Source organism: Triticum aestivum, chromosome 4A (assembly GCF_018294505.1).
Source record: "Triticum aestivum cultivar Chinese Spring chromosome 4A, IWGSC CS RefSeq v2.1, whole genome shotgun sequence".
Classification (NCBI taxonomy): Eukaryota; Viridiplantae; Streptophyta; class Magnoliopsida; order Poales; family Poaceae; genus Triticum; species Triticum aestivum.
In genome coordinates this window covers 275,526,086-275,545,953 of record NC_057803.1, presented here as the reverse complement: position 1 = coordinate 275,545,953, position 19,868 = coordinate 275,526,086, and positions in this window count along the sequence as shown.

Below are 19,868 nucleotides of genomic sequence, written 5' to 3'. Positions count from 1 at the left end.
TCGAAAATAGTTCGTCCAAGTGAACCGTATGCCCTATATCACACACACCTTGATCTGGCAAACCGTTTATGTTCCACTGCGTAATAGCAAACGGTTCATCAGAGCGAACTCTATGCCATATATCGCAGACACATTGATATGGCTGCCCGTTTCTATTGTTCTGCCTCGTCACAAATAGTTCGAATGGGTTAACCGTGTGGCTTTAATCGCACAAGCAACTAAAATCTGAACTGTGTTTGATGCATCCTCAATTGCAAACGTTTTGCACCTTTTTTGACGGTTTTCATACACCACCGTTTGCAATTATTGCATCGCACACAGTTTCTCGAAGGGTCTCTGATCGTAGTGTCGCGTTAGCAACATCATGTAGTAGTGCTAACATGGTAATCACCACTCAAAGAAACCATGGGGTCCTATATTGAAATGCTGGGTAGCGGGTGCCTGAGGGTCCCACTCCTCAGGCTCCTCCTCTGCCACTGCGAGGTTGTTCCGATAGGCGACAATGTCCTCGGGCATAATCCTATATCCGCCCCTGGCAATAGGATCAAACAAAGCAGGTGCAGACAATGGAATAATACCATGAGTATCCACACTGAAAACCAGGTTATAAGGAATAGGAATGTCAGTGTTCTCGCCAGCAATAAACTAGTGGTGTGCCATAGCCTGGCGATCTAAATAAACATTGGGTAAAGGATAATCATGCCGGCGTATCTGCATGTTAAAGTGACTCGCTAAACGAGTAGCATAAATACCATGATGTATTTTACCCTTGGATCTGCTAATGTGGAGGCGACGTGCCACAATAGCTCCCAAGCTATTAGTGTTGTCGCCGTAGAGTGCACGGTGTAAAACAGCGAAATCGGGGGCACTAAGTGCACCAACCTTCTCTCTAGCAAGTAAACACTTCGCAATAAATAAAGTAAAATAATGCAGTGAAGGAAATTGTAAGCTAGTTGCGGTGACACTCGACACCCCTCTCTCATCTCCTATGGACAAAGTATGATAAAAACCTTCGAACTCTGCATGCATAGGCTCTACTAAACTCCCATCAGAATGGATCAAGCATATGTCACAAAATTCAGTAAGTGGTATATGATGAGGTTCGGCATGTAAGTTAAACTGCACCTCAGGGGGATTATTCCTAGGCAGGAAATGAAAACTTTGCACAAAGGAATTTGTGAGGAGATGATACTGTTCGCATTTAGCTGCGATGAAGTAGGTGAGGCCGGCATTAGCAGCAGATTGTGCAAACTCTTGAAGGATTCTGGGCCCCTCCATGAATCAGTCATCTAGCCATTCGCACAGCCGTACCTCCGCCATTCTCCGGGTACGAAGATCACTGTCGGATGACTCCCCAATAACTCCCTTGGAGTTCTTCTATGAAGCAAACTTCCTAAAGAAACTCCTCTTTTTCCTATGAATAAAATTCTGAAATTTTTAATCCACATTTTTTTTCTCAACAAAACATCACACGGTTGATAGCAACTACTCATAGGGATGCAGAGAGGCCATATCAAGCATTCAAACTGCCTAGAACTCTAAGAATTCATCATCTAAGCTCATCTACAGTAGCACCAAGAGTAACTAATATGCAAAATATAAACCACTAAAGCAAAAACTAATTGGACCAACGGAGGAGTCACACACCAAGCAACAATCCCTCAAAACAGTTTCGGAAATGGAGCTTCGAGCAAAGAGATCGAAATCCGCGGGTTTGAGAGCAAGAACACGATAGAGAGAGAGAGAGCGATGGTGATTTTTTCTAGAGGTAGGTGGTGATATGAAATGAAGAGATAAGTGAGCGGGCCCATGTGGGGAGCACAACCCACCATGGTGCGCCTGGGGTCCTGGCGCGCTCAGGTGGGTTGTGCCCACAGGGTGCACCTCCCTCTAATGTTATTTGCACCCAAAATTCTTAAATATTTAGAAAAATTGTATTAAATTTTCAAAGCATTCTCAGAACTTTTATTTTTTTGGGTCATTTTTTTATTGCACGGGGAATTCAGAAAACAGACAAAATATGGCACTTTATTTTATTTAACAAATAAAAATAGAAAATAAAGATAATGACAGAAGGTAGTGCTTACTAAATTCATCAAGGTCAAACCTGTGAAAAGTGATTCATTAATAAGGTTGATCAAGTCTTATTAACAACCATTTCCAATTAGCATGAAACCGAAGAACTTTCGTAAAAACACTAAGTTAGCTCAACGGGGATATGAATGTCCCTAGCAATAAGCATTTCATATTTCTTTTTGGCAGTATGTAGAGGTAGTTGAAAACTTCCAATAGTGATTGTCGGAGATTTTTCAATAACATTAATACCATTCACTTGGAATTGTTTCTTCAGAAAGTGCAATGTATGCTCATTACAATTGATATGAAAAGTGACCTTGCTTTTATTGCAATCAATAATAGCCCCTGCAGTGTTCAAGAAGGGTATACCAAAGATAATCGACATGTTGTCCTTCTCGGGCATCTCAAGTATAAGAAAGTCAGTTAAAATAGTAACATTAGCAACAACAACGGGCACATCCTTATAAATACCGATAGGTATGGCAATTGATTTATCAGCCATTTGCAAAGATATTTCAGTAGGTGTTAGTTTATTCAAGTCAAGTCTTCTATATAAAGAGAAATGCATAACACTAACACCAACTCCTAAATCACATAAAGCACCTTTCACATAATTTCTTTTGATGGTGCAAGGTATAGTTGGGATTCCCGGATCTCCGTGTTTTTAGGTACTCCATCCTTAAAAGTATAATTAGCAAGCATGATGGAGATTTCAACTTCCGTTATTTTTCTCTTATTGGTGATGATGTCTTTCATGTACTTTGGGTAAGGAGGCATTTTTAAGATATCAGTCAAGCGAGTAAGCAAAAAGACTGTCCTAAGCATTTCAGCAAAGCGTTCAAATTCTTCATCATCTTTCCTTTTAGTTGACTTAGGTGGAAAGGGCATAGGTTTTTGAACCCATAGTTCTCTTTCTTCCCATGCTTCCTAGCAACAAAGTCTCTTTTATCATATCTCTTATTCTTAGGTTATGGGATATCAAGATCAACAACTGGTTCTATTTCAACGTCATTGTCTGGTTCTTTATTATTTGTTTGAGTGTCTACATGAACCTCATCATTATCTTTTTCATTATCAGAAGGTGAGTTTTCATTATCAGATTGACTTTCAGCGTCATAAATAGAAACATCACTAGTAGCATCAGGAGGTTTTTCTACCTCAGGTTCACTAGAGGCATGCAAAGTCCTATCGGTTTTCTTCTTATTTTTCTTTTTAGAAGGACCAGGTGCATCAGTGTAAATTCTTTGAGAATCTTGTACAATTCTCTTTGGCTGTCCCTCAGGATAAAGTGGTTCCTGAGTCATTTTACCTCCTCTGGTGACTACTCTAACAGCAAAGTCATTTATATTATTGTTCATTTCATCAAGCAACTCTCTTTGAGACTTAGCAACTTGTTCTAGTTGTGTTTGAACCATAGAGGCGTGCTTTCCTACACTTCTAACATCATTAGTAATTCTAAACAACAAGTCACTCAGGCGAGCAATCATATCACAATTATATTTCAGTTGTTTCATAACATTGCCGTTGAAGTGATCTTGTTTTCTAATGTAGTTGTCAAACTCATAAAGGCATTGACTAGGATGCATATTGTAAGGATTATCATTGTCATTGAATTTCATTAGAGAATTTACATCTACCACCTTAGGTAGTGTTGGTGTTTCAAGCCCATGTATTTCGTCAATAGGAGGTAAATTTTTGACATCCTCAGCTTTAATACCTTTTTCTTTCATTGATTTCTTTGCATCTTGCATATCTTCAGGTCTGAGATATAAGATACCCCTCTTCTTTGGAGTTGGTTTAAGTGGTGGTTCGGGAAGAGTCCAGTCATCATTTTTCAATGTGTTATTCAATACTTCTTCAGCTTGTCCAATAGTTTGTTCCCTGAAAACACAACCGACACAAGTATCTAGGAAATCCCTAGAAGCATCGGTTAGTCCATTATAGAAGATATCAAGTATTTCATTTTTCTTAAGAGGATGATCAGGAAAAGCATTAAGCAATTGGAGAAGCATCCCCCAAGCTTCTGGGAGACTCTCTTCTTCAATTTGCACAAAGTTAAATATTTCCTGTAAGGCAGCTTGTTTCTTATGAGCAGGAAAATATTTTTCAGAGAAGTAATAAATCATATCCTGGGGACTACGCACGCAACCAGGAGCAAGAGTATTATACCATGTCTTGGCATCACCCTTTAATGAGAACTGCAATAATTTGAGAATATAATAATAACGAATCTTCACATCATCAGCAAAAGGGTGGCTATGTCATTCAACTTAGTAAGATGTGCCACAACAGTTTCAGTTTCATAACCATGGAAAGGATCAGATTCAACCAAAGTAATTAACTCCGGGTTGACAGAGAATTCATAATCCTTATCATCAACAAATATAAGTGAAGTAGCAAACTTAGGATCACATTTCATTTTGGCATTCAAAGTTTTTTCTCTATACTTGCATAATAATTTTTCCAAATCATCTCTATCCTTATAAGCAAGAATATCTCTAGTTCTCTCCTCATCCATAACATAACCTTTCGGTACCTTTGGAAATTCATATCTATGAGAACTAGGTGTAATGGGTGTTTCAAGATTTTCGGTTTCAAGCTCTTCATAAGTTTCAACAATTTCATCAGTTTCAGCATTCACAAAAGCTTTAGTTATAGCAATTTTTTCCTCAAGAAATTCACCTAGTGGCACATTATCATCAAGAAAGCTACTAGCATCATCATGAGTATCATTCATAGTAGAAGTAGCATCATAAATAACTTGCAACATATCAGAATTGATAGCATGTGGTGGTGTTGCAAGTCTACTTATAAAAGAAGCCGAATCTAAAGTGGAGCTGGATGGCAGTTCCTTGCCTCCCCTTGTGTTAGAGGGAAAAATCTTAGTTTTAGCATGCTTCAGATTCTTCATAGTGATAATTTGATAATAATCCCAAGTGACTCCACTAATATAGGTATGCTCCACGGAAACGACTCCAGAAAAAAGTCTTGATAACCCACAAGTATAGGGGATCGCAATAGTTTTCGAGGGTAGAGTATTCAACCCAAATATATTGATTTGACACAAGGGGAGACAAAGAATATTTGCTAGTAGCAATTGAGTTGTAAATTAAACCACACCTGGAGATTAATTATCTGCATCCAAGTGATCAGTAGCAAAGTAGTATGATAGTTTTGATAGTAGTAGCAACAACAATAGTAACGGTAACAGTAATATCAATGATTTTGTAGCAAGTATAACAATAACAATAGCAGTTGTAACTTAGCAAGAACAATATGATAGAAATTTGTAGGCATTGGATCGGTGAATTCGTTGGATGATACTCATCATATAATGTAGGCATGTCATTACCACAGGATGCTGCTAACGCGACACTACGATCAGAGACCCTTCGACGAAACTGTGTGCGATGCAATAATCGCAAACGGTGGTGTAAAAGAACCCTCAAAAAAGGTGCGAAACATTTGCGATGTTGGAGCCATCAAACACGGTTCGGATTTTAGTTGCATGTGCGATGCAGGGCATACGGTTCAGTTCAATGAACTATTTGCGATGAGGAGGAACAAAAGAAACAGGCAGCTAGATGAAGGCGTGTGCGATATACAGCATACGGTTCACTCGGATGAACTGTTTTTAATGAGGTGGAACAATAGAAACAGGCAAATTGATAAAGGTGTGTGCCATTGAGGGCATACACTTTAGAAGGATTAACTGTTTGCGATTAGGCAACAAAACAAAAACGGGTCAGCCATATCAAAGTGTCTATGATTATTAGCAAAAAAAAGTGTCTGCGATTGATGGCATATACTTCACACGGATGAACTATTTGCGATTAGCCACAACAAACTGAAATAGATAGATAGATCAACATGTGTGCGCTAGACGGGCACACACATTCTAATTAAAAGAAGCGTGCGCGATGGTAATAATGAGCGCGCGTGGTTGTTGGAACAAGATGTGTGCGGACATTGCCTATTGCGGCGCACCCTATGGTGCAAACGCCACTTACGCGGCCAAGAAGGCGTATGTGCCCACGTTACGCCTTCCAGGAATAGTGCCACACTTATAACCGTCAGTAAATTTTGAGCCTGCGTCATGTCACATTCGAAATTGCAAATCTGTTCGCACCGATCAAAACCTAAACGGTTTGCCACTTAGGAGCGTAGTAGTACTCGGTTATAAATACTACTACTCCAAGATGACTACACATTCCTCCTCAACTCCTCATCCACAAAAACAAACAAGTCATTCTTCATCGTTCCCTTGCGTCTGCCATGGCGAGCGTGAGTTCTGGGTCGGGAGATTGCCACCAAGGAGATGCGAGCATGGAAGCGAAAGCACGTGAGATGTCCCGCCTCGTCGCGAACGCAACTGGCATGTCCCACCACGCGGTCGTAGCGGCATAGAGGTCCCGCCGCGCCGCCGAAGCAGCATGGAGGTCCCGATGCACCGTCAATGCAGCAGACTGGTCCGGCCGCACCGCGGAAGCAGAAGAGATGTCCCACCGTGCCATGAATGCAGCAGAGATGTCCTTCCATGCCGCGGCGGCCAGGGAAAATGTCTCGTGGGCAGGTGAGGACTCTTACGGGCGCATGCAGGCGATAGTCCATAGCCAGATGGATCGGATCTCCAGTTGGGCGAGGTCGTAGGACGACATGAAATCCTATTTTGAACAGGCTACCAGCATCATCCGACAACTAAATGAGAACAACACGAAGCTTCGGGCTGAGCGCGACCTATTGAGGGTGAAGATCGTCGGAAGTGCGGAGCAGCAGGACGAGACCACTGCCTTGTTGAAGAGGACCAACATCATCGTCGAGAAAATTATGGACGAGAATGCCATGCCACGCGTCGAGCGCAGAAGGCTGGTGGAGGAATCCGTTGATGCTCTCAAGCAGCATATTGAGGACAAGAAAGAGCTCATCACCACTCACCGCGGAGACTAGTTCCCGTAGCCTGCAGCAACGCATCAACAAAGTAGAGATCAACGAGCCAGATCGTTGTCTTCCTTCTTCTTTTTCTCTTGAGTATTTCGGGCGTTGCCACATGTCGCTTTTTTTAATTATGTTCCTAAATATGTAAGACAATTATTATCCACTGTCATCGTCCTTATATTCATCATGCTTGCTATAAGTCCCAGTTGAGCATGTGATTTTTGAACCAACTTTGGTGCAGTGGAGCATGTGCTTGGAGTTCAAATTTGAATTATGCACATTAAATGCCCAGAAACTCAATTAATTTATAAAAAGGCCAAAAGAACCCCGAAAAATTCCAAAATTAAACACAACACTCATGTTGTTCTATTTAGACACTAGAAATTTTTTGAAAGCAATAAGAGGCAACGAATATAGTTCCGTCCCCAAAGGTGGTACGTTCCCTACCAAAACCATCACGCTTGTTGTGAGAAGCTTATACCCAAACCTGCCCCAAATGGGACAACTTTTTAACCACGACATGTTGATGCCACTCCATGATAGCATGCCATGTTTCATGAATTTCAGATGAGTTTTGGATTTACTAGAATTTAAAAACCAGGTATCTCAACGTTTTGCCAGCAATCAATAGTGCCCTAGTGATTGAATTTCATTCTGATCTGTTGCATGGGACCTAGAAATTCACCCAAGGACACACATGTGATTTTTCAACCAACTTTGGTGCACTGGAGCATGTGCTTGTAGTTGAAATATCAATTATGCACATTAAATGTCCAGAAACTCGATTAATGTATAAAAAAGGCCAAACAAACCCCAAAAATTCCAAAATTAAACACAACACTAATTTTGTTCTATGTTGACACTAGAATTTTTTTGAAAGCAATAAGAGGCAACGGATATCGTTCCATCCCCAAAGGTGGCACGTTCCCTATTGAAACTATCACACTTGTTGTGAGAAGCTCTGGTTTGTGAGAAGCTTATACCCAAACCAGCCCCAAATGGGACAAACAATTTACCACGAAATGTTGATGCCGCTCGATGATAGCATGCCAAGTTTCATGAATTTCAGACGTGTTTTGGATTTACTAGAATTTAAAAACTAGGTATCTCAATGTTTTGCCGGTAATCAACAGTGCCCTGGTGTTTGAATTTCATTCTCATCTCTTGCATGGGACATAGAAATTCACCCAAGGACACACATGTGATTTTTCAACCAACTGTGGTGCACTGGAGCATGTGCTTGTAGTTCAAATTTGACTTATGCACATTAAATGCCAAGAAACTCAATTAATGTATAAAAGGCCAAATGAACCCCGAAAAATTCCAAAATTAAACGCAACACCCCTGTTGTTCTATGTTGACACTAGAAAATTTTTGGAAGCTATAAGAGCCAGCAGTTATCGTTCCGTCCCCAAAGGTGGCACGTTCCCTACCAAACCCATCACGCTTGTTGTGAGAAGCTCTCGTTTGTGTGAAGCTTATACCCAAACCTGCCCCAAATGGGACAAAGTATTTACCATGGCATGTTGATGCCGCTCCATGATAGCATGCCAAGTTTCATGAATTTCAGACAAGTTTTGGATTTTCTAGAATTTAAAAACCAGGCATCTCAATGTTTTGTCGGCAATCAACAGTGCCCTAGTGTTTTAATTTCATTCCCATCTCTTGCATGGGACCTAGAAATTCACCCAAGGACACACATGTGATTTTTCAACCAACAATGGTCCACTGGAGCATGTGCTTATAGGTCAAATTTGAATTATGCACATTAAATGCCCACAAACTCAATTAATGTATAAAAAAGGGCAAACAAACCCAGACAAATTCCAAAACTAAACACAACACTCTTTTAGTTCTATGTTGACACTATAATTTTTTTGAAAGCAATAAGAGGCAACTGATATCGTTTCGTCATCAATGGTGGCACGTTCCCTACCGAAACCATCACGCTTGTTGTGACGAGCTCTGGTTTGCGAGAAGCTTATACCCAAATCTGCCCCAAATGGGACAAATTTTTTACCATGGCATGTTGATGCCGCTCCATCATAGTATGCCAAGTTTCATGAATTTCAGACGAGTTTTGCATTTACAAGAACTTAAAAACCAGGTATCTCAAAATTTTGCCGACAATCAACAGTGCCCTGGAGTTTGAATTTAATTCCCATCTCTTGCATGGGACCTAGAAATTCACCCAAGGACACACATGTGATTTTTCAACCAACTTTGGTGCACTGGAGCATGTGCTTGTAGTTGAAATATCAATTATGCATATTAAATGCCCAGAAACTCGATTAATGTATAAAAAAGGCCAAACGAACCCCAAAAATTCCAAAATTAAACACAACACTCATGTTGTTCTATGTTGACACTAGAAATTTTTTGAAAGCAATGAGAGGCAACGGATATCGTTCCATCCCCAAAGGTGGCACGTTCCCTATTGAAACCATCACACTTGTTGTGAGAAGCTCTGGTTTGTGAGAAGCTTATACCCAAACCTGCCCCAAATGGGACAAAAAATTTACCACGAAATGTTGATGCCGCTCCATGATAGCATGCCAAGTTTCATGAATTTTAGACGTGTTTTGGATTTACTAGAATTTAAAAACCAGGCATCTCAACATTTTGCCGGCAATCAACAGTGCGCTGGTGTTTGAATTTTATTCTCATTTCTTGCATGGGACCTAGACATTCACCCAAGGACACGCATGTGATTTTTAAACTAACTTTGGTGCACTAGAGCATATGCTTGTAGCTCAAATTGGAATTATGCACATTAAATGCACAGAAACCAATTAATTTATGAAAAGGCCAAACGAACCTCGAAAAATTCCAAAATTAAACACAACGCTCCTGTTGTTCTATGTTGACACTAGAAATTTTTTGAAAGCAATAAGAGGCAAGGGATATCGTTTCGTTCCCAAAGGTGGCACGTTCCCTACCGAAACCATCACGCTTGTTGTGAGAAGCTTATACCCAAACCTGCCCCAAATGGGACAAAAAATTTACCACGACATGTTGATGCCGCTCCATGATAGCATGCCAAGTTTCATTAATTTCAAATGAGTTTTGTATTTACTAGAATTAAAAAACTTGGTATCTCAATGTTTTGCAGGCAATCAACGGCGCCCTTGTGTTTGAAATTCAATCCCTTTTCTTGCATGGGACCTAAGCATGCATCCAAGGACACATATTTTATTTTTCTACCAATGTGTATGCACCGGAGCATGTGCATGTATTTCGAATTTGAATTGTGCACATAAAATGCTTAGAAAACCTAGTTAATGTATAAAAATGTCCAAGCAAACCCCAAAAAATTTGAAAACTTAACACGACACTCCTATTGTTCTATGTTGGCACTAGAAATTTTTTGAAAGCAATTAGAGGCAACGGATATGGTTTCGTCCCCAAAGGTGGCACGTTCCATATCGAAACCATCACGCGTGTTGTGAGAAGCTCTGGTTTGTGAGAAGCTTATACCCAGACCCGTCCCCAAATGGGACAAATTTTTTACCACGACATGTTGATGCCGCTCCATGATACCATGCCATGTTTCATGAATTTCAGACGAGTTTTGGATTTACTAGAATTTAAAAACCAGGTATCTCAATGTTTTGCTGGCAATCAACAATGCCCTGGTGTTTGAAATTCATTCCCATTTCTTGCATGGGACCTAAGCATGCACCCAAGGACACAAATTTGATTTTTCAACCAATTTATATGCACCGGAGCATGTGCATGTAGTTTAATTTTGAATTTTGCACCTGAAATGGCTAGAAAACCGGTTTAATGTATAAAATGTCCAAACGAACCCTTAATAATTCCTATTCTTTTACGACAAACATATAGTTCCATGTTCACCACAGATAAAAGGTCTAGCAATTCAAACACCATCCATTGCCGCTGTGACCCCATTATGTAATTCAAATCAAGATGAAAAATCAAGTAGATCCCACACAGCTTATTATCGCCAACCATGTGAGATGTAGTACAAAATATCTTGGAGCACTGTCGGTGTACAGCACGCCTATGGCTTACGCAAGAAGGTGTGTTGGATAAAGTCCACACCCGGCATCTCAAGCACACTAGCTCGCTCCCCAAATACTCCCACCTCTGCATCCCTCGCAATCTCGAAAATATTACTTCCTCGTAATCTCAAAAATATCTACAGCCTAGAAGGTTTTAATGTTTGATAGCACAAGATTAGTATGTGCGGACCGTGTGTGATGTGTGTTACTCCCACTCTGTTTCAGTCCGTTGATTCAAATTTTTAGTAGCCCCGGCATTTTACTCCCGCCTCTGCATCCCTCACAATCTCAAAAATATATTCTCGCCCTTGATCCAAATTTTCAGTAGCCCCATCTTCTTACTCCCGCCTAGTAAAAATTTCAGTTGCCGCAGCATTTCCTCTTACACCACCTTGCCCCCCTGCCTCCCTCCACACACACCACACACTCCCCACAACCACCGCTCACACAGACACACACAACCCTCGAAACCATTGGTAGGTCGCCACCATCACCGACGCCTCCATCCTCAACCTCTGCCTGTGTGCCAGGGAGCTCGAGGAGCCAATGGCTAAAAAGAGGTTTATCACGGTGGGGGACGTGGGTCGTCGAGATTACAGATCGGGATACCCACGCCCGCCAGAGGCTCGGTAGATTCCCCACGGCCGAGCTTGTGGCCATGGAGTTCGACCGCTGGCAGGTCCGCTACCACGGCCCAATGGCTAGGCTCAATTTCCCCTTCGGCACACGTCTGATTGACCTCGTTTCGCCAGAGCTAAGGGCGGTGAGCTCGGCTATGGCGCAGGAGGACCTCGAGACGTGGGAGCGCCTCGAGGCCGAGGCCGCCGACGAGGCCTACATGCAAGAGCTCCGCCGGCAGCATCTGAAGCTCGTGGAGGCGAATGACCCCAACGACGGTACCGGCCCGGACCCGGCTCACGGCACACCGTACATGACGAGGAAGAATTGGCTTGACCTCTACTTCGACCGAAAGTAGTTTAGCTTAGTTTAAATTTATGTTTTATGTTCGGTTATGCAAAACTATCTATGCTTATGTTTGAATGCCTGCTACTTTCGGTTGAACTTTCTTTGAACTTGATCAAATTGAAGCTTACAATGTTAAGTTTAGGGGATCGACTAGAAAAGGCCAAAAATTACTGGAGTATATATATATATATATATCTTTACCTAATAATAAAGCAAACTGGGTTTCTTTCATCCATCATGGCATTTTTCAGAAAAGTCCCTCTATTTCAGAGAATTCAACCCGCAGTCCTGTTTTAAGTTAAAACGAATCATTATTTTCGTATTTTACACAAAAGTCCCTGTCTTTTCTTGAAATCAACCCGCCGTCCGGATTTAAGTCACACCAGAACCGTTATTTTACATTTTTCGAAACCACCCTGATGTTTTAGGTAATTCATCCATGGATCATATTTTTGTCAAACAAATGTTTTTTAAAATCATCCATATCTTTTAAACCGTAACTCTGATTTAAACATGTTATATATGAAATTTGATTAGAAAAATATGTAGAATATGAATATGAGATTATTTTTACCTGTTAAGTATTTTTAAATATTATTTTGGAATATATTTGAATCAAACCAAATGATTTTCTAAATTATCTGTATCTTTTAAACCGTAACTTCGATTTTAACATATTATATATGAAATTTTATTAGAAAATTGTGTGGAATCTAAATATGATGTTAATTTTACCTGTTATTGTTATGGAAGCAAACTTATAATTTATAGCACATGATTCATTTTTTTCATACCGGCGGTGATCCGGATTGCAAATAAACACCCCACTATAACCATATACGAAAAAGCAAACATCGATAACTACACATGCATACCTCTGAAAAATGTCGCGGGAGAAAACAACAGATTTCTCATCGCGAGAGTGAGAGAAAGCGAGCAAAAGAGAGAGGGAGAGAGAGAGGGAGAGGCAGGAGAGAGGGAGAGAGAGGTGCCTTAGGATTAACCATATTCAACACACGTTTTTTGTTGTTTTGTGTGAATACTAAGGCCATCGTCAGCGAGGGTGAGAAGGAGGATAAGCAGCAAAACAAATATGATGCCTCGTAAAAATAAAGGAGATGGACCTATTGTGGTCTTGAGTGATGGTTGTTGAGTTAAGAGCGTGTGTTATGTTTTCTCTCCCGTTGCAACGCACGGGCTCTTTTGCTAGTATATATATACATATATATATATATATATATATATATATATATCCACTAAGGGTTTTAGTCCTTCAACTTTTAAAGGATCTACTAGAGATGGCCTTATGACTTGGTTATTTCAGTTCTTCACAATGTGATACTCTATATGTGCAACTATTTGCCGTGCAGTACAATTTCATCAATAACAGTTTCAAGAATACCACTATGAATTACGATATTTGGTTGTTGTTAAGGATATTGCAGTTAACATGCCTTTTTGTTTTTTTAACAATGACTAGTGTACTTTAGACCTGCACAATACCAGTTTGAATGACTATTTTCTTGTTTTTAAATGTTATGCCTGATGCATTTAACACACCTTTCCACTTCTTGTTTTGCTTAACTAGGGTGCTTAAGCCTGCACACTGAAGCTACCATTTGTAGATTATGTTGTCTACCATGGATATATTTGGTTAATGTTTAGCCTGGAGTGCTTAACATGCATTTATATGTACTCATGCAGGACAATATTGAGAACAGTGTTGTTTTCCATCGAGGTTATTTTCATCGCATTGCTTATATGTACTCACTGTTTAGGATATCGGTAGCTGGTACCATATAGCCTAGGGCTGATAAGGGATTAATCGTCTTATTGGGCATTTCACTGAATATATCTATAACCCATTTATCAGTAGGTTAACTAGCTCCATATTTAGTATATCTAAGGCTACCTAGCAACATACATTTTACTGAATGACTAAATATGCAAACCCAGGCTACATAGCAACAAGGAAGAGTGTTACCTTAATGTTCTGATGATGTCTAGATATTCATGTAATAAAATCTTATATAATGGGATGGAGGGAGTGTTGTACTACATCATTTTTAAATTGTTGTTTAGCTTCTAATATTAACATGGTGCTTTTAGGTACATATATCATTGCCAAAGTTCCACACTTCGACACTTTCTGGGGCAATGAGATATTCATGAACCAACATCAAGTGAGGAAACTGATAAAGATTGTTATTAAAATGGGCCCAAAGACGTCAATAACTATTTGTTTACACTTTATGCAAGACAACAGTGAACTGCACGATGGTAAGTAAGAACCCTATATCATTCTTTTTACTGCCCATAATGAGTTGTGTTAGATGACAATGTCTGAATCTTTTTTCCTTTGCAGTGGATCTTGAAGCAGTTTACTCAAGATTACCTCTCAAACTACATGATTGGCGGCCGGCCATCACAAGGGGTTGGACTAGAGTCTTGCATGCCTTCTGCATATAGTTGAGCACAATAGGGCCATTCCGCTTTACCTTGTTCGGCAACAAGAATGTTTGTCGCCTCTTTCTTTACCATCTGTAATACTACAAGTCTATAACCCTGGTTAATCATTCTTTATTTGGTGCTTATGTATTCTTAAACATATGTACATGTGAATCGAATAATGCATTGGTTGTTTGAACCTGATGGATATGAATAAAGCTAAAGCCTACTTTCAATTTTAAATTAGGTACAATTTTAAATAGCGGCAATTAAATTAGGGAGAAATTAGGGTGTGCAGGTCATTACGGTGCACACGGTTAGTAAAGCACAGCGTGTGAGATATACATCATAATCTAACACGGTTCACAGAGAGGAAACATGTGTAACAATGCACATAATTGCCGTTCGCAAAGCGTGTGTGATGTCAGACACTATCGCATACGGTGCGGGAAAAGTAAATGTGTGTGCTTGTCTACCTATCGTACACGGTTTATAATCATGAACTGTTTGTGATGTGCTAGGCATCGTAAAACTCCCGTGCCTGGAATCTGCCTGGAAAACTCTCGTTCCTGGAATCTGCTTGGATTTAGGTAAAACCACGAAACTCCGACTGCGATGGAAATGCGAGCACAAATGAGTAGCAAAGGATGAAGCATTTGGGATATTCGAGATATCGGAAACGGTTATATAGGGACAACTATATGCATCAAGGCTCCCTCTCCCCGAAGGTTTCTTGGTCGTGTGGGAAGGACTCCCCTATCACTGTCACTCACTAGGCAATGGTTCCAAATGCCGTCGCGGAAAGGGGTTAAAAACCATTTGTATAGCACCGACGCGTACTAGTGTGTATTGCATAAATAGTCATACATGCTTATGGAAAGAACATGCATGAGATCTTTTGCCCTACCCCCCGTGGCAGCGGGGTCCTATTGGAAACTAAGGGATATTAAGGCCTCCTTTTAATAAAGAACTGGAACAAAGCATTAACACATAGTAAATACATGAACTCCTCAAACTATGGCCATCACCGGGAAGTGTCCCGACTATTGTCACTTTGGGGTTGCCGGATCATAACACATAGTAGGTGACTATAACTTGCAAGATCGGATCTAGAACATAGATATAATCGTGATAACATAAATGGTTCAGATCTGAAATTGTGGCACCCGGGCCCAAAGTGACAAGCATTAAGCATTGTAAAGTCATAGCAACATCAATCCCAGAACATAATGGATACTAGGGATCAAGCCCTGACAAAACTAACTCGATTACATGATGAATCTCATCCAACTCCTCACCGACCAGTGAGCCTACGAAGGAATTACTCACTCCCGGTCGGGAGCTCCATGGAATTGGCGATGGAGAAGGGTTTGTGATGATGAAGATCGAAAATCCCCCTCTCCGGAGCCCCAAACGGACTCTTGATCTGGCCTCCTAATGAAGAAGAGGAGGTGGTGGTGGCTCCATCTTGTGAAACGCGATAATTCTTTCTCCCTGATTTTTTTCTGCAAATATGTGATTTTATAGTATCAGGGTTGAGGTCTGCGGGGCCACCAGGTGGGGCCAACTCACCGGGGCGCGCCTGGAGGGGGGGCTCCCTGGTGGGTTGTGCCAACCCAGGTGCCCCCCTCTGGTGGTTCTTGGCTCCAGAAATTCTAATTTATTGTGTAAAAAATCCTCACAAAGTTTCTTTCCAATCCGAGAAGTTTTATTTCTGCACAACAACAACACCATGGTAGTTCTGCTGAAAATAGCGTCAGTGCAGATTATTTTCATTCAAATCATGCAAATTAGAGTCCAAAACAAGAGGGAAAGCATTAGGAAAAGTAGATATGATGGAGACGTATCACTTCATCGTAGGCAAGCACTCGAGGTGATACGTATATGAGTTATGTGGGGATAATTGCTTCTGCCCCATAGACTAGGGAGAAGGGAGTCTGTGTGGTAGCTCGATTTGGTGTCATACAGTCTTGTCTTGATTCCTTGTGGCACTTAACATTTGCCCTCTCAGCTTGTCCGTTGCTTTTGGGATGGGCAATAGAGGCAAATGAGATCTTGCTTCTGAGTGCATGAACGTATTGCATTAAGGCGCGACTCGTGAATTGGGTGCCATTGTTGGTGATGATTCGGGCAGGTAACCTGAAGCGGCACACCAATCCTTTCAAGAACTTGATAGCTGACTGTGCAGTCACCTTTCTCATGGGCTCCACTTCCGGCTACTTTGTAAACTTTCAATTGTGATGAACAGGAATTCAAAGCCCCCATAGCGTGGGGGAAGGGGCCCAATATGTTGAGCCCCCAGAGCAAAAATGGCCATGACAAAGGGATCGTTTGGAGAGCTTGAGAAGGTTGATGGATATTCTTGGAGTGGAATTGGTAGGCTTCACACTAGGTGACTAGCTCAATTGCATCTTGGAGGGTTGTGGTCTAGTAGAAACCTTGTCGAAAAGCTTTTCCAACCAAGGCCCTTGATCCAATGTGGGAGCCACACATAGCATTGTGTATTTCTGCCAGCAGTTCCTTTCCTTCTTCCCGACAAATGCACTTCAATATCACACCGTTAGGACTTCTTCTGTATAGCGTGTTATCAACAAACTAATACATAGCCCTCCGGGCTACTCTTTCAGCTCCTGCTTGCTCTTCGAAAAGTTCTCTTGTTTGGAGGAAATTGACTATGTGTGGTGCCCAAGTTGGAGCCAGAGGCTCGACAACGAGGACCAGCGGCACCTCATTGTTCACGGGAGCACACTCCACCGCAAAGGTTGGTAGTTTGGCAGGAGTGTGCAGTTCACCGATCTTAGGGGAGTTGTTCCCGCCAAGTTCTCTGCCGTTGGCTTCGGGAAGCTCTACCAGGAGAGGCTTGCCTGAGTCAATTTCCTCCTATTTCTGGCCATTGTTGCCCGGGATACGGGGGGTTCATTTAGATGGAGAACATAAGTCCTTGGTTCCACACGGAGTTTTTGTGGAGCGCACTCTGACAGTTGGTCAGCAATGTTGTTTTCCGCACGTGGCACGTGCTCTGTTTGCAACCCATCAAAGCGCTCCTCCAACTTTCTCACTTCCTCAACATATGCCTCCATCAAGGCGCGCCCAGGTGGGTTGTTGTCGGTGTATAAAAGTAGGGGCTCTCCTTTTGCACCCCTTTACTTCTGCACGGGCAGTCAGAGCCACGCCCACGCTCGCACTGAGCAGGGCAGAGGAGGGATGCCGAAGCACAAGACAGCCAGGGCAACGCCAGGACCAGGGGCGCAAAGAGAGCAAGAGGGCGAGGTGGGCTCCCCCGGCAAGGCTCTTGCCGGGGTGGCTTCCGCAGCCCCAGCAAGTTCCTTGCCGGGGCAACATGCCTGACGCAAGTAGAGCGCGCCACCCTTGAGCCCAAGGATTCCCGACGCCATCAGACACATCAAAACCAAAGCTCGGGAGGCACCTCCATGGTGGAATGCAGATCTTTGTAGAGATCATAAATACGCAAGATTGGATGAGAACTAGAAGACGACGATCCTTGGCGAGATCCTTGCCAAGGAAATCCACGAGACCCCCAGCAAGATCCTTGCCGGGGTGACCGCAGTGCCATGACAAGACCCTTGTCGGGCCCTCGGCAAGACCCTTGCCGAGGACGTCTACGGGGCCGCAGCCAGGCCCACGTCTACCAAGACACCATCGCCGCTCCCATGCAGCTGCTAGCTCAACCAGTTGGGTAGGCGTCTGCGTGGCAGTGTGCGGCCTCCACACTAACTCAGCAAGCACTTGCGTGGAGGCATGCAGATCTTCGTTAAGGCTCCGCCATCAAGCCAGACCAGCAGCCAGCCAACGTGGCGCTACAATGCCTTGTCAGCTCGGATGCCCGTCGGAGCCAGGCGAGGCGGCGATAGCTAGGATGAGCTTCCTCGCCGTCCCCGATAAAGCAAGAAGGGCACGTCGGCAGCGCATTAAATGCGTTTTTCCGACAGTGCTAGAAGATAGACTCAGCAGCGATGCACCTTTCCACCTCTTGTGTGCCACTGTGGTGACCCCCTTTGTCTATAAAAGGAGGCCCGAGGCGTACTGGAGGGGGATTTGGATCTTTGGAACCAAGGAGACACCATAGCTAGTTCAAGAACTCAAGAACACTCAAATATACATCAAAGCAGGACTAGGGTTTTATGCGTCTCTGCGGCCCGAACCTGGGTAAACGATCCTTGTGCCGACCGCCAGACTCTCTCTTTGCACAACCCCGCACCCGCCAACCATAGAAGGGATCATAGTGACCCCATAGGTGTCATTTCCCATCGACATCTCTAGCGCGCCAGGTAGGTGGTGCGCAGTTGTGAAAATCCGGTCTAGCAGTTAGTTTAGCAGTTCTTCATCGCCATGGCTTCCAAGAAGAAGACGATCACAGTGATCGGATCGTCGGGGGCCAATGGCCCGTACCAGTGCGGGTGAGTGGTGGGGCGGTCACAGACAGAAGCCAAGGCGCGGCCCGCGAACACCCCCATCACTCTGGCAGCCAAAGCCTAGCGACCGGTGTCGTTCGTGTGCGAGACGACGGGCCACACGCCACCAAATCCAAAGACGGAGCTGGGACTCCCGCAGGCGGCGCGGCGACTTCCGAGGCACCTACACCGGCGCCCGCGACGCGCTCCTCCCAGGTTGCGCTCGACGAGCAGTATCACCCTGCTGGTGACCCTGGGCGCTGCCGTGGGAAGAGTCCCGTGCATCATTCGCGGGACGTAGAAGGCCAGCATGCACGCCAAGAAACTGGCGAAAACGGTGCACGTCTGCCAGGCCATGATAGAGCTCCTTATAACGTGGTTAGGAGTCGGAGTGCGTCACCGTCCATGCAGCTTTCGCCGCCTCCCACACCAGCAGAAGCTTTGGCGCGTAGTTGCTCCTTGACTTTCGTCCTGCTACGAGAAATCTCGACGAGTGGAGAGCCACCATCCGGAGCCTCGTAGGCGTTGCCAACAAAGATGAACTGCAACCAGTGGGGCCCTCAGGCCGGCGCTTAGTCGAGCCACCACGTGCCAGTGGCGGAAAGATCAAAGGTGTTGCAGCCATGGTGCACTCTCCTCTCCCACGTCCATCACCGCGGGTGCCAGTCCATCGTGATGGCGCTTGTGATAACGTATCCATAGTGTCGTCCGACCCAAGGACCCATCGCGATCAGCGCCAAGTTCTTCGGGAGCGACCCCGTGAAGACGCTTGAACCACCATCAAGCGCCGGTGCGACGCACACCACCAATCAGATCGGCGGGCGGGGCCCACTATGGACCACCCAGCACCGGGAGACTCCGGAGGCCTACCATACGAGGTGGGTTGCCCATCCTTTACCCGTGAGCTGCGGCAGTTCCAGTGGCCCTCCCACCGCACATTCAAGCCCGATGTTGGCGAGAAGTACAACGGCAAGACCCACCCGTCAGAGTTCCTCAGCATCTACAC